Source organism: Lepus europaeus, chromosome 9, assembly GCF_033115175.1.
Source record: "Lepus europaeus isolate LE1 chromosome 9, mLepTim1.pri, whole genome shotgun sequence".
Lineage (NCBI taxonomy): Eukaryota > Metazoa > Chordata > Mammalia > Lagomorpha > Leporidae > Lepus > Lepus europaeus.
This window is the reverse complement of record NC_084835.1, coordinates 20,023,241-20,039,201: the sequence shown is the minus strand read 5'-3', so window position 1 is coordinate 20,039,201 and position 15,961 is coordinate 20,023,241. Positions and strand designations below refer to the sequence as shown.

Sequence of the window (15,961 nt, the reverse complement as noted above, 5' to 3'; positions counted from 1 at the left end):
AACAGGGTCTCCAGAGGGATACAGCAGGAACCATGGCTAGAAGGAGTTCCCAGGGGCATACAGCAAGAGCCATGGCTGGAACAGGGTCCCTACGGGATATAGCAAGAGCCATGGCCAGAGGGGTCCCTATAGGGATACAGCAAGAGCCATGGCCAGAGGGGTCCCTATAGGGATACAGCAAGAACCATGGCTAGAAGGGGTTCCCAGGGAGATACAGCAAGAGTCATGGCTGGAGCAAGGTCCCTAGGGGGACTTTCTCTGTCCCCGAAGGGCTTTGCTGCCTGCCATCCGAGCAGCCAGGCCATGGATTCTGGGGGAGAGTGGCTCATGTGGAGTCAGTGGACAACTGAGGGCAAATCCCAAAGGGGAAGGGTGGTCATGCCACACTCCCTCAGTTGCTTTTCACATTTGCAAACGCTGCTCATGAATAAAAATCTTAACTGTATACTGCCGCCGCCCCCGAGCTTATTATCTTTGCACATTTGCAAATATTCCTCATGAATAAAAATCGTAACTGCGTGCATGTATGGGGCCCAGGGGGATGTCTGGGTACGCGTACGCACTGTGGAACGGGTCATACATAGGTGCATCCGTCAACACAGAGGGACAAGTGCTCCCTGATCTCATGTCTATGGGGAATCTAACAGCATCGACCTTGTAGAAAAAGAGAAGAAAGGTGGTTCTCAGAGAGAGGGTGGGCGAGGGGCGTGTCAAGTCCACGATGTATCAGGTGCTCAGCGGGAAGAGGTGTTGAGATCCACCCACCCCCCTCACCCCCACCCCCGCCCAGGAGGCAGACTCTAGTGTCTAATAAGGCATAGTTCAAAGCAGCTAAGACAGTCCATACCCACTGCCCCGCACATTCCCAATGGAGAACAAGAGACCCCGAGTGCCACGGGCCCTGACGTCACGGTATGGGGGCTCAGCTGGGTGTGGACGCCAACAGCTGCAGGTGGGAGCCAGATATGAAGTCCACGCTGCTGTGTGCCCCAAAAGCCAGAGGCCTTCATGCAGCAGACCGCAGAGTGGGTCTAACAGCTGGGTCTCATCTACTAGGCGTTCAGGTGAACAGGCACCAGCTCCACCCTTGCCTTTGAGGGCACTGGGCAAGCTGAGAGGAGGGGAGGGCGGGACGCCCCCTGGGGAGGACAGGGCCTCTCTGCCTCCAGCTGGGGAAGCTGCCAGGAGGGTGCAGTGTTTCCTGGGCTGCCCACGCCTCCCCCACTCCTCTCTATCTCCTCTTCTGGGTCTCTGGGGGAGGGGCAATGGCTCTTAGTGAATGGCCCTTTCTTCCGAATCTTACAGTCAAATGGATCCACAAAGACGGATCACGGAGGTTTTGCATCCTCCGGGCAGAGAGCAGGGGCTGTCTCACTCCAGTCTGAGCAGGTCTCAATGAGTACTTGGAATTCATTCAAAAAAATAAATGGAAAAGTGACTTCACAGAATTATCACGGGAACCACCAATAGCAACAGAGGATTCACAGTGGTCCCCAAGGGATACGGCTCAGAGCCGTACACAGGGCAGAGATGCAGGCTCTGTGTGCCACCTCCCAACACTCTCATGACCTAGGTACTGTCTTCAGAAGGGCCCATGGGACACTTGCTCCTGCTAACACGTGCTCATCCTGCCCTGAGGCCCACAGCACGACAGGACAAGGAGGTCCTGTGGACTAGCTCGTGTCGGGAGTCTGAGAGGTGGCATGGCCACGGCCCTAGGGGACGCTCGGCTGTGCTGTGCTGCTGAGTTCCCTGGGTGACAAAGTCAGGGAGGTAACACAGTATAGGGACAAGAGAATCCGCCTTTAGCCAGGGATGGCTGGGAGAGGCCTTAAAGAGATTCAACAGACACACTCACACAATCCCTAGCACATGTCCTACTGCGTACCTCAGCCAGCCAGGGATATCCGGAGGGAACTCCAGAGACGGGCTGTGGGGTCCCAGACCCCCAGGAACAGCTGCTGGATGCAGCATGCGGGGTGACCAGGACTAGAGGCAAAGCTGCTGTGCAGAGGGCTCCAATGTCCACACGGCAGCAGCCACTGGAACCAGGCAGAGAAGCCCAAGGGAGAATGTTCTGGGTGTGGGAGGACGGGACATTGGTGCAAGGACTGTCCCCACCCGAGAAGCCCACCTGGCCCCTGGCCCCACTGGAAACAAGGAGGGCGCTGGAAACCTGCTCACACGCAGTTCCTGGGGGACAGGAGGAGGCCCGGTTGCCTCGTGTCCTAATCCAAGGACTGATGGGGCCTGGGAACTCAGGCAGCTCCCGCAGCCCTCGGGACCACCCCGCTCCCGGATGTGGCAGGTAAGAAAATCGATTTTCTAACTGACGCGGGTGCCAGTTCCTCTGCTGGGGCCCCTGTCCTCAGAGTCGTGTCATCACGGGGGCTGATGGCAAGCCCCTCTCCCAGCGGGTCACCTGGCCTCTGCCTTGCGGGACGGAAGACGCCGTCATCTCCCACCAGCCTCTGCGGGCGCTGGCAGGTCTGCGACCCTCTAGGGGCGCTTTCTCGGGACAGCCATCCTTACACTGAAATCTGTTATTAGCATGCTAATGAGTACCCACACAGCACCTAGCAGGAAGGATACCAGTAGATAGACATGGCCTCACCTACAGTCACCTCAAGGAGGACTCAGTTGAAAACACCATTCAGATCTTAACGCTTTTAGGGGAATGGCGATATCAAGTTTCCCCAACCAAAACCCGGATCTCCCAATGGGAAGCCACACCATGTATTGGGCTACCACCTACAAAGCGACAGCCGAGAACATTCCTGTGAATGACCGGCTGTTGCGGGATCTGGATGCCAGGATTGAGGTTGATAACCAAACCCCTGCCTACTGTCTTAAAGGCTGCTGAAACTGACCCACTGGAATAGACAGGGAACTAACACGGGGCCTTTCAACAGGCTTAGGGTCAGCTGACAATGGCCCCTGCACTGGGGATGCCTAACTGAGACAAGTCATTCACTGCAGGGGACACCAACAAGGCAACCATTCCACCCGAGGAGATGGACTGGGAGAGCAGAGGGCTGCGGCTGCGGAGCTTCCGCAAGTGGCTCCAACAGCCCAGCCTCTAGAGTGGGCAGCCTGCTACGGAGCCCTCTCCAGCCACGCCCCGCACGCACACCTCCAGAGCAGACAGCCCCGGCCCTGCTGCCGCCTGCAGCTCTCCTCTGAGCCGGCCCGCGCTCCTGCACCTGGCGTGTAAACCAATCTCCCTCCTCCGCTGACCTTTACCCGTGTCCCATCCTTGCAGTCCTTCTTGCATGCGAGACAAGAGCCCGGACCCAAGCTCCCCATGACGAAGACACTGATAGCGAGGACTCCAGGGCCGGGGCGGGGGGCTGGGCGCCCAGCTGCTTCGCTGATGCTCCCATCCTGCGCAGCCTGCAGGTCACGTGCAGGGAGCAGGAGCTCTAGCGCGTGTCATAAACGTTCACCTTGTCAGAGCGCCGGAACACAGGTGCATGGGTCATCTCCCCCCGCCCCCATCTCTCACCGGTGGGAGCCTCCACACTGCCTTGCCCCTCAGAGCTGGTGTCAGGCTTTGTGTCTTCATGGAGAATTCACGGAAGCCAACAGATCCAGAGAAGACTGCTGCGAAAAGAGAGCTGGGGACTCACGGTTCCCAAGAAGAGGGGCCCACATCCCACACAGGGCCACTCAGGGCGGGGCGGCAGGCACAGGGACAGGGGCCTGGGGTCAGGAGCTTCGTGGTGCTTCTCCAGGAGGGACAGGTGAGGCAGAGCGAGCAGGCATAGGAGGGACCACGTCAGATAACGTCAGGGCCCTGGGCAGGGCGCCCCCTGCTGTCCAGTCCTGTCCTGCGGAGATCAGGGCAGCAGAGAGTGGTCCCCCCTACAGACCCTGATCCAGGAGGGGGTTGGGGCTCTGTGGATTGCATTTGATTCCTCCTGCTGGTGGGGATAAGATGGTGACAAGGGAGCAGGAGGCCACAAGGTGGCTCAGACCTGCGGTGGGCCTGTCCAGACCTGCAGCGGGCCTGTCCGGGACAAGGCGCGTGCTCCATGTGCATGGGGGCAGATGCTAAAGCTTCCTGGGCAGCAGCAAGCAACATGGCCAAACCAAGGGCTCAGCTCAAATGCCACCTCCTCAGGGACGCCCTCCCTGCCTGTGCCACTACAGGGACAGCTTCCCGCACCCCACCTCTCCCTCCTGCTTACCCACTCCATTCCCTGCCCCTGCTCTTGCCCCTGCCCTGTTCAGCGGCACCTGCTGTGGCTCCGACCTCACCCAGAGTAAAAGTCCTCAGAGCGGCCACAGGGCCTGTGTGTCCTGGCATGTCTCCGCTCACGGTGGCTGCAGGGCCCGTGTATCCTGGCATGTCTCCGCTCCCACCCTTGCCCCTCTCTGCCCCCAGCAGCCCCAGCCCCGCACTCCCGTCCCCTGAGCCCGACTCTGTCTCTGCAGCCCTGAGCTCTTCTGTCACACTGTCCCGTCCACTGTGCGTCCCCTCCAGAGCGTCAGTCCTCACCCTGCACTGTGCTGGCAGCCCAACGCAGGGCACGGCACACAGCAGGGGCTCCGTCCACAGTGAGTGAACAGCTCTCACCTCCACCTGAGATGTGGTCTTTGTGGTCTGCCGCCCTTGCTCATGGAGGCCCTGCTGCTGCCAGCCGGATCCACGAGTGGAGCAGGCCGGGGTCTCCATCCTCCTGGGCCTGTGGCCTAGTGGGAGAGACAGAGCAAACCTATCAGTGGTGCTGTGGACCATGGGAAGGCAAAGTGACGAAGGACTTTAAGACCCCTTGAAGTCACTGGGAGAGCAGCAGTGCCATGGGCAGTGTTCCAGGCTAAAAGAACAGCAAGTTCAATCTATTAATTCAGCTAATTCTACTCCAGTGACTTAAGAATAGAAAGAGAGGTGCAGGTGGGTCAAGTCAGCAGGTATCCTCCGAGTGGCCTCCCTGGGCCCAGTGTTGTATCCGGCGTTAGGGGCTGTGATGGCCAAGATGGGGTGGACACCTGGATGACCCACCCTCACCACCCCCTCTGCACTCCCAGACTGCACATCCACCTCAAGCTCCAAACCAGCGACCTGCACACTTCTGCTAGACTCTGTGGCTGACTTTTCCCAAAAGGCTGCCATGCGTGGTACCCAGCAGGCCTCGTTCACCAGGGTTACCCTGCTGAAGTGCCTCCCCCTCTCCCAGGCTCCTGGGAAAGCTAAGCAAAGCCCAGGAGCCCTGTGTTCCCTTGAGAAGCCAGGCAAGCGGAGTCACGTGGGGCATCTCATGCCCTGCCTTGGGCCTGTAGCTCCCCGTGCACAGGCCCTGATAGCCCAGGAAGTCAGAGACAAGCCTTCCTGACTTGGGGAGCTCCTGGTCACGCAGGAGACTCCATTTCCAGGTGGTCCCAACAAAGAACAGAGCCCCTTATCCCCATGTTCCAGCTCCAGAGCCAGGTTTACAAACAGCTCTGTTGCTTCGGGGCTGGAGTATGCGGGCTACAGGGCCCCTCTGCTGTCTGGGGGCCATCCAGCACCGTGCACCTCCTGGAACAGGGGGCCGGCCTGTTCAGGTGAAGTACAGGTTTTGCCACTTGTGGCTTGCGCTCCCTGGCCACCAGGACACAGAGTCCAGCACTGGTGTCCCTTGAAGCCTAAAATCTTCACTCTGGGCTTTTACAGGGAGTGAGTGGGACACCTCACCTCGCAGACAGTGACAACAGCAGCAGGAACTTGTCCTGCATGGGTGTTATTCCAACCTGGCTCCTGAGTTTCCCCTCTCTGAATCCTCCCCAACACAAAGACGGGGGGATCTCAATACTCCTGGTTACAGATGAGAAAATAGACTCTTCAGACTGTGCTGATGTGATGGCTGGAGTAGGGGCAACCACAAGTCAGCCATGAGGGAATGACAGCAGCATTCTGTTAGTAGTATGGTAAAGATTGGGTGGCACCTAGGCCACTGAAGACATCATTGAGTAATCAGACCACCCTGGCACTGCCCACTCTGGGCCTCCCTTCCTTTCCACCATCATGAACACCACACTTGAGATGCCTTTGTAGTCTCAGCCACTCTGTAGGGCTTTCTGTCCCTTCAATCTCACACATTCCTGACCAAATCAGCTTTGGAGACCGCATGACTAATTCTCTGCCCCTAACCAGTTTCCCAGAAGGCTCGGGGCTCTGGCCCTGTCCCCTGACTTCCGCACATGGAAGCACATGGAAGTGCCTGTCTGTCTGCCTGACTGTGAGCACCTATGGCACAGGCTGCCTTGTCTTGTCTGTGCACCCAGAGTCTGCACCCAAGGGCCCTTAGCACACCTCAGGGACCTGGCCATACCTGCCACGTGGCCTGAAGCCCCCAGCCATGCAAAGTCTGGGAACTTCCCGTGGCCAAACTGTCAGATCTCACCTCTGTGCCTTCAGGAATGGAGCCGCCGACTTCCTCCAGCTTGGTTCTTCCTGCAGCAGCCAGGGAGCCAGGACCCAGAGGACAGAGCCCACGAGCTGGGAGCCAAGGCAAGTGAGGAGGGAAAGACGGGCACACCTGATCCACACTGCGCTCTCTGCACATTCTGGAAAGACCTCTGGCGTGCCTGTAGGGAGCAGGGTCTCAGAAACCCCACAGTGACGACCTGGCCCCAGGTCTGCTGGCGGTGGGGAGAAGCCTATGGCCTCCCCTGTGAATAGGGGTTTGCCCATGAGCATGATTCTGTCATTGCCAAGCAAGGCCAGGGCACTGCTCAGAACAGAAAGAATTCACGAACGAGATTGGCACCACGCTCCGTCTCCCTTCAAAGCAGGTGATTTTCTGAGTCTCATCCGCACATGGCTTTCCAGCCCACAAGTGGCCGGCCGGAGCCTGGGGTTGCAGTCCAGCTCCACTCGTGCTAGCTCCGGCCTGGTTTTCTCCCTTCTCTGAGGCTCGGTTTTTGTCCTCCATAGGGAGACACCGGCTGCTGGCCTAACGTGTTAATCCTCTGAGGTTTCACGTGGTTAACGCGAGTGGTCCAGCCTACATCGGGCTCTCGGCAAATGCTGTCTGAATCCACTGGGACTCTAGTGAATGTCCCCTGGGCATTCATTTTAGAGTCTTGTGGGGTGCTCAGGAAGTTGGTTCTGGTAGCTAGCCCAAATCCTCCTGTTCCAGCTCCAAGGAGCACCATTTAGCCAGCCATCAGGAACACTCAGAACCCTGCAGATAAACAGTGACAAGAAACAGGTGGCAATTCAGAGTGGCTCTAGGAAACGAAGCAGGGAGAGCGAGCACTGGAAGCAGGAAATGGAACAGCAGGTGGCATCAGGCAGGGCCGTACCTGGGTGCTGGACGATGTCCCCAGGAGTTACTTGCCCTGACCTCCTGGCTGTGCCTACTCCCTCTCAAGTGGGCTTTCCCTTCAAGATGGCGCCGTGGGCACCAACTGTCTCAGCAGCCCAACAGTCATGGAGCTTCTCTTCCCCCAAGGTTCCAACCCTAAGACCAACCCATGGGACCTCATTGGTCACTCGCCCAGACCTTAGCCAATCTCTGGGCTGTACTGATTGGCCAGCTCCTGGTCATGTGACCACTCTCTGCAGGCTAACTTGGGAGGTGCTTGCTCTGTTTCCGGGTAGATTTTGTGATGCCCGAGAGAGCAAGGTTAGGGGTTGAGCCTCTGGTCCTCCGGGTTCAGTTCCTAGGAGGTACCTGCTCGTACCCTCCTCACACACCCTCCTGTCTTCTGTTTAAGAATCCATGGCAGTAACTCTCCCCTTCCTGACTTGTTTTCATCCCTACCAAAAACAGAGCAAGATATTCGGGATTGAGGCTGGAATTTGGGATTCACTCCCAGCTTCAAGGCCTGCTCCTAGTCCTGTTTTCATCAGTTAGTCACTGTGAATGTATTCCCCATGGGTCCAGTGTCCAAGCCGTTTAAATCAAGCCATTACCTTAAAAAGATACCTGATAGAAACTCTTTTTTTCTTGGAAGTGAGGAAACACCATAGAGGTCCTTCTCATGTTACAGAGGGGAGAGGAAACACATTTGTCCTGTAGCTGCTTGCTGGCCTTGAGTGGAACATGTCAGCCAGAGCGGGCGTCCCTCTTCCATCTGTGCACCTGCTTGGTCTCTCAGTGGTGGACAACAATGGCATCCTTGACCCCCCTTTGCTCTCACTCTTGGTCAACCCTACCAACACCTACTTGGGCATCCCCACCTCTCTGTTCTTTGCAGCTCCGTCTTTCCCTTGTGTCCCTCCCGTGACTTTGTCCCTATCTGCACCCACTTTCCTGTCTCCTCTCTCCAGCCTGACCTTTCCCTCACCACATTGATGCTGGCACATCACTGCTCTGTAATTGTCCATGGTTGCCCAATGCCTTAGGGAACCAGGTGCCTTGAAGACCTTTTATAATTCACTCCCCCAAGCTCCTTTCCTGCTAAAACTACCACCTTCACATCCTGCTGCACCTCCTGGTCCCCGAAGACACCATGCTCTTCCTCGTGATAGGGCTGCCTGCAGGCAGGTGACCATCCCACCGGCACGCTCAGTCTCCTCTCTCCATGTACCTCATCTGTCCTTCCACACTGAATAAACTCACACCCATCCCCCTACAATGTTGCTGTAGCTTCTGTTACCTCCATCCATTCACTCACCCCTGCCATTGGTTAATGGTTCTTCACACGCTTGCTTGCTGTCACATGGGTTTAAGACCCCTCTTGATAGAAATGAAAGGTTAGAAGTGTTGACTCCCTAGATGGGCATTCCCTAGATGGATTCTGATTGTAGTACTGGCTTTGCTGAGGGCCAGCTCTCTGACCCACATATTTGAATGTCAGATTCCTCATCTATAAACTGAGGTTGGGCTTGGGGGTGGGGGTGAGGAAGGCAATGCCTTCCTTAAAGTAAAATGCAATGCTTCAGTTGGACATCACAGTTCAAGTATACAATGGTCTTATTTGAATAAGCCATTGCCAGAGGGGGGCTGAGAACTTCTTCCAGAATTGTGTGTGGTTACTCTCTGCAGGTTCCTGCTTTTGGCAGCTGCTTCTAAGGCAGCAATTCCAGGAGAGCAGGGACCTCATCTATCTCACCCATTGCTATAGCCCCATCATGGGAAAGAGACTGTCACATACTAGGTATTCAGTAAGTGTTTTTGATCCACTGAGTTGACAATCCTTTTTTCTCCTGCCTGGTGAAGAAGTGAGAACTTTGGATTTAAGTCAAAGAAGTTGCTCTGATTGGGCAGAAAGCCAACACCATCCAAGAGTGAACCAGGAGGATGAACTAGAAAACCAAGACAAAGCAGGCAAACAGCCCAAGCCTCTGCAAGGTGAGTGGAGGTGAGCTTTTGGAGTGAGCTGTGAGCATGGCCAGGGCAGGGAAGCCCAGAGATGTGGCTGCAGGTGCAGTGCATGAGCACTGGTTCCTCCCTGGGCATCAGCCACTGCTGTGCGGCCCCCCACTGTGAGGCTCCCTTTGCAGGGTGGATTCCTTTTCGTTCTTTGTTTGTGGGGTGAGCATTTGCATAGTGTTTAATATGCTACCTGGGATGCCCGCATCCCATGTCAAAGTACCTGTGGTTCACGTTCCAGTTCTGCTCCTGATTCCAGCTTTTTGTCCATGTGCACCCTGGGAGACAGCTGGTGGAGGCTCAATATCTGGGTACCTTCCACCCAAGTGGGTGAACCACAGTGAGTTACCAGTTCCTGACTTTGGCCTGGCCCAACCCATCTGTCTTGGCCATGTGTGGAGGGAACCAGTAGAAGGGATCTCTGCCTGACTGTCCCTCTCTTTCTGCAAGTCAGGTAATAATAACAATAATTTTTGTTTTGTAACCTACCAAAATCTTTTCTAACTCCAGAAGTTAAACATGTGGTTTTTAGAAAACTGAGTAAATACAGAAAAGTATGGAACAAACAAACAAAAAAACCAATCATTCCAAGAGCAATCTATCACCAGGAGCAATCAATGTAACATTTTGGTCATCATATTAAGGCAAATTTCCTTGATTTTGTTTGAAGGCTTTTTACATAGATGCCTATGTGGTACCTCCTGAGATAGTAACATGTCATCATGTGTACTTCTCTATTTCCTTTGAAGCTTGCAGTACATTTCATTTGTAGTGACTACAAAACTGTTTGCTCACTGACAGCAATGTCATCTACTCAACTGTTCCTTGTACTTGGGAACCTGGACATCTCCAGAGTGTTTTCAACAATCTCTCAACAGTGGTCAAGTGGATCATTTCATGGGGAGTAGACTTTCTTCTTCCTTTTTTCTCTTTAGCAAGTTGTGGAGGGATTGCAGGCCTCTTTTTGCCTCTGTTTTTCCAAATAATCAGACTCATGGTCATCATCCAAGCCCTCCTTTACCATGACCAGGCCTTTTGTACTGAGTATGTCCCACAGGCCAGGCCTCCGCCTAGAGGCCAACATTACAGCAGTGTCAGGAGGCCTTCATTTCTAAGTGAACAGGCATGGCACGGAGTCTGGAGACATCTGCTAATAGTTCCGGATTCTTGCACAGCTTGAAGCTTCTTCCATGAATTGGGAGGGGTGGGGAGAGCTGGTTACAACAGATGATCTTCCCACACTTTGGTCAGGTGGGAACTATCGTTTTAACGGTGGATCCCCTTTCACACTTGCTCTAAGATGAGTCACGGAAGATTCTTCAGTAATTCCAGTTACGCTGGAGCTCAGGCAGTCCAGCAGAAGTGAAATGAACAGCAGAAGGGAAGTCTGTGTTGATGAGCACATGGCACAGATGAGACAAGGAGTTTCTGTGTACTTGGTTTTTTTTTTTTTTTTTAAGATTTATTTTACTTACTTTAAAGACAGAGATACAGAGAGAGGGAGACATGGGGGGGGGGGTGTCTTGCATCAGCTGGTTCACTCCCCAAATGGCCACAGTGGCCAGGCCTGAGCCAATCCAAAGCCAGGAGCCAGGATCTTCTTCCAGATCTCCCACATGGGTGCAGGGGCCCAAGGACTTGGGCTGTCTACTACTGCTTTCCCATAGCAGGGAGCTGGATCAGAAGAGGAGCAGCCGACTCGAACTGGCACCTATATGGGATGTTCGCACTGTAGGCTAGGGCTTTAATGTGCTGTGCTACAGCACTGGCTCCATTTTTTTGTTGTTGTTGTTTGTTTTTTAAGATTTCTTTATCTGAAAGGCACAATTAAAGAAATAGAGGTCTTCCATCTGCTGGTTCACTCCCCAAATTGCTGCAACGGCCAGGACTGGGCCAAGCCAAGGCCAGGAGCCAAGAGCTTCATCCAGTTCTCCCATGTGGCTGCAGGGGCCCAAGCACTTGGGTCATCTTTTTCTGTTTTCCCAAGTGCATTTGCAAGGAGCTGGATTGAAAGTGGAGCAGCCAGGACTTGAACTGGTAACCATATGGGAAGCTGGCATTGCAGGTGGTGGTTTTGCCCACAATGCCATTGGCCCCTCTGCATCCCTTGTTTTGTCTCCTTTTATCTTCACGATGGTCACTTTGTGAGTTGTCCACAGGGTTCTTGGGGAAGCTGGGATTCCCACTCACACCCCCAGACTCCCTAGCCTTCAAGCCTTTCCTGCTGTGAGCGCAGAGAGCTGCTTTGTAAACCTCTGGGATCCGGAGAAGGGTCTGGAGTAAGACTTCCTGGGAGCTGTGGGGCAGGGGTCATAGGGTTGGGGGGGGGGGGGGGGAGAGGTACCGGAAGCCCAGCTGGTGGTTTGTGGGGATGAAATGAAGAGGTTGTGTTATTAAACATGTTTTTAGCCCTTGCCTCTTTCCCTGCTGCACAGTGGTCTTTTTTGCTTTTGATTTGTTGAACTCTTTATTTAGTAGGGACATTAAGCCTTTGACCATAATGTCAACTAAAGGTATGTTATTTCAGTAGGTTGAAAAAACAAATCTTGATTTTTAAAAATTGTTTTCACCTGGAGTTGACAGATTTGGGAAGAACTGACATTTTTACACCAGCAAGTTCTCCCCTCCCTGATAATGGTATATTCTCTCCCTTGAGTTAGATGCTTACAGGGTCTCCTCACCACATCCTTGGGGGCTAACTGTTGCTGTCATGCCTGATCCACTAACGAGGAAACTGAAGTTCACAGAGGCTATATGACTTTCAAGTCATTTGGGAGCTGGACCTGTTACTAAAGATAAACTCATTAAATTAAGGGAGTGAGTGGTTCAGGGGTCAAGCCAGCCCCATGGGGCTCCAGATTACAAGACTCAGAGTTCATTTACTGATTCCATAGATAATATCTTGCATTAGGTGTTTTAAGGAACCTAAGGCTCTGATCAAACAACGTAGTAACTGCCTACGGCAAGACCCCAGACAAGCCAGAGTCCACCCTGCCATTGCAGCACCCTCAGGATTACACTGACCCCCCTGTCACTGACCAGTCAAAGGAAGTCCACCAGCACTGTGGACCAACAGAGGCCTGCATGCAATGGGATCATGCATCTCTCAACTCCAGCTTCGATCCTTAAGACTGCTTTCCCTTAATCCCTCGGGGAGTCTTGGGTATTCAGCCTTAGCTCTCCAACTCCTTGCTTTACACTTTGCAAATAAAATACCTCCCCAGTGTCCATGACTGGCTAACCACACAAGGCAAGGGTGAATCCAGACTTGATCTTGCCTCAGTACTTCAGAAAGTTTGTTGAAAAGTGAAATTAAAAGATAAATTTATTTTGGGGGGCCAGCACTGCAGCATAGTGGGTAAAGCTGCTGCCTGCAGTGCCAGCATCCCACATGGGCTCCAGTTCAAGTCCTGGCTGTTCCACTTTCGATCCAGCTCTCCGCTATGGCCTGGAAAAGCAGAAGGCCCAAGTCCTGGGAGACCTGGAAGAAGCGCCTGGTTCCTGGCTTTGGATCGGTCCAGCTCTGGCCGTTGTGGCTATTTGGGGAATGAACCAGTGGATGGAAGACCTCTTTCTGTTTCTTCCTCAACCTCTCAAATAAATAAATCTTTTTTTTTTTTTTTTGACAGGCAGAGTGGATAGTGAGAGAGAGAGACAGAGAGAAAGGTCTTCCTTTTTGCCGTTGGTTCACCCTCCAATGGCCGCCTGCCGGCGCATCGCACTGATCCGAAGCCAGGAGCCAGGTGCTTCTCCTGGTCTCCCATGCGGGTGCAGGGCCCAAGCACTTGGGCCATCCTCCACTGCCTTCCCGGGCCATAGCAGAGAGCTGGCCTGGAAGAGGAACAACCAGGACAGAATCCGGCGCCCCGACCGGGACTAGAACCCGGTGTGCGGGTGCCACAAGGCAGAGGATTAGCCTGTTAAGCCACGGCGCCGGCCAAATAAATAAATCTTTAAAAAAATTATTTTGGCTCTAAAAATTTTTTTTGAAATCCACACATAGTTGTTTTGTAATAAGGATTTTCAGGAACTTTTTTTTTAAAGATTTATTTTTTTTTTTTTAAAGTTAGAGTTACACAGAGAAAGGAGAGGCAGAGAGAGAGAGGTCTTCCATCCTATGGCTCACTCCCCAACTGGCTACAACTGCGCTGATCCAAAGCCAGGAGACAGGAGCTTCCTCCAAGTCTCCCACGCAATTGCAGGGGCCCAAGAACCTTGGGCCATCTTCCACTGCTTTCCCAGGCCATAGCAGAGAGCTGGATCGGAAGTGGAGCAGCCGGGTCTCGAACCGACGCCCATATGGGATGCCAGGGCTTTAGGTCAGGGTATTAACCCGCTGCGCCACAGTGCTGGGCCCATCAGGAACTTTTTGAAGATCCATTGTATACCTTAATTTTCAAAAACTTTTTGCACAAAAGATAAATTTATATTTTAATTTCACTTCCGTTAACATTTTGAAGCCCTCTCATATTTTGATGATGTTATTAGGTGTGTAGATGTTTAGAAATATTTTATCCTACTGTGCTGAATCTTACATTAATATAATATATAATTAATATAATGTCTTTATCTCATAAACTTTTGTTTAAAGAAGTACCTTTATTTACTTAGTTTTTAAAGGATTTACTTACTTGAAAAGCAGAGTGACACAGAGGACAGAGAAAGAGATCTTCCATCCTCTGATTCACTCCCTAAATGGCCCCAACAGTCAGGACTGGGCAGGCTGAAGCCAAGAACCAGAAACTCCACCCAGATCTTCCATAAGAGTGGCAGAGACCCAGGTACTTCGGCCATTAGCACTGCTTTCCCAGGTGCATTAACTAGCCGGAAGCTGGCTGGCTATACAGTGGAGTAGCCAGGACTCCAACCGACACTGGAATATGGGCCTCTCAAATAGTGGTTTAACCTCCGCACCACAACTCCCGCCCTTCGGGTAAACTTTTTTGATTTCCAGATCATTTTGTCTGATGTTAGTACAGCCACTCTTGCTCTCTGGGTTACTATTTGCACTCTTACTCAACATTCTTGCATCTTCATTCTAAAGTGAGACTCCTGTAATCAGCAACCTGGATCCTAGAGTTTCTTTCCATGCTGTCCCCCCAGTCTTTTCATTGGATTGTTAAACCCCTTTTCATTCACAGCGCTTCCTGATAAGGAAAGACTGACTGCAATGTTTTCTCACGCTTTCTAGCTTTTTCCTTCCTAATTTCCTACAGTGTCATCTTTTTAAGTTTTGTTGCTTTTTCTAGTGAAACATTTAAATCTCCTGCCATTTTCTTTTGTGAATATCTTATAGCTATCTCCTAGTGGTTACCATGGGGAATCCATTTGACATTCTAAAGTCATACCACTCTGAATCTATACCAGCTTAATTTCAATAATGTACAAAACTCTGCAGGGCACGCTGTGGTGCAGCAGGTTAAAAAAAGTCCTGGCCTGCACTGCCGGCATCCCATTTGGGCGCCGGTTTGAGTCCTGGCTGCTCCACTTCCAATCTATCTCCCTTCTATGGCCTGGGAAAAGCAGTGGAGGATGGTCCCAGTGCTTGGCCCCTGACCCCACCATGGGAGACCGGGAAGAAGCTCCTGGCTCCTGATTTCAGATTGAAGTGAATCAGACCTCTCTCTGTAAACGTCTTTGAAATAAATAAATTAAAAAAAAAAAAAAAAGAGGCCGGCACTGTGGCTCACTAGGCTAATCCTCCACTGCGGCGCCGGCACCCCAGGTTCTAGTTCCAGTCGGGGCGCCGGATTCTGTCCCGGCTGCCCCTCTTCCAGGCCAGCTCTCTGCTCTGGCCCGGGAGTGCAGTGGAGGGTGGCCCAAGTCCTTGGGCCCTGCACCCGCATGGGAGACCAGGAGAAGCACCTGGCTCCTGTCTTCAGATCAGCGCAGTGCGCCGGCTACAGCGGCCATTGGAGGGTGAACCAACGGCAAAGGAAGACCTTTCTCTCTGTCTCTCTCTCTCACTGTCCACTGTCAAAAAAATTAATTAATTAAATTAAATAAAAATAAATAAAAAAAGAAAAAGTCTAAGATATGCCTCGTTGAAGCACAAAATACATTCATTAAAAATAAAAAAAACTTGCGACTATAGCTCTCCAACTCCACCCAGTTTGAGTCACTGATGTCACAAAGTTGTACCGGTAGGCACTGTGTCTCCTAGGGATGGATGGATGCAGAACTGAGAAAGTCGTCTCCGGGCACAACTTTACCTGGGGTGTCCTCTCGCCTTCCTGTAACATCTTTAAGGCTTTTACTTAAATGGCGTCTTTGCACCTCCTGCAGACTGGGCCACCTCCTCTGCAAAGGCTTCTTGCAGTCTTTGGAGGCTGACTTAAGATTCTCTGCATTTTCAGCGGCGTCAGATCAGTGGGTCTCCCCGCCGCCTCTCCCAGGGCCCCCGCCAGGGCCCGTGCTGGCCCGCCTAACCTCAGAAGTGCTTTCCTGCTTTCTGCAGGAGGCAGCCGGAAAGCGGCGCCCCGCGGGCTCCAGGGCCACCCCTGCCTGTGCTCTGAAGAGCACCTCTTCCTCCGTCGCCATCATACCTGCACCACCGTCGCCACAGGGCCGCGGGCCACCACGACGAGCACGGGACGGCCCACCTTCAGCCGCCCCCTGCACCTGCCCTTGGCCAGAGCGGAAGAGGAGGGACACGC

The 15,961-nt window shown here is 53.1% G+C and overlaps 1 long non-coding RNA gene across 2 annotated transcripts; it reads right to left on the bottom strand.

Annotated features, from left to right (window-relative positions):
- Positions 1-793: 793 nt before the first annotated feature.
- Positions 794-15,936, bottom strand: LOC133766869 (uncharacterized). 2 transcript variants are annotated; one of them, XR_009866776.1, is made up of 4 exons: positions 15,851-15,936; positions 6,387-7,169; positions 4,580-4,695; positions 794-3,603 (listed from the first exon to the last, which is right to left on the bottom strand). It is a non-coding gene; the product is annotated as an uncharacterized LOC133766869 (long non-coding RNA). The 2 variants fall into 2 exon arrangements; XR_009866777.1 differs by having other exon boundaries at positions 794-3,600.
- Positions 15,937-15,961: the final 25 nt, after the last annotated feature.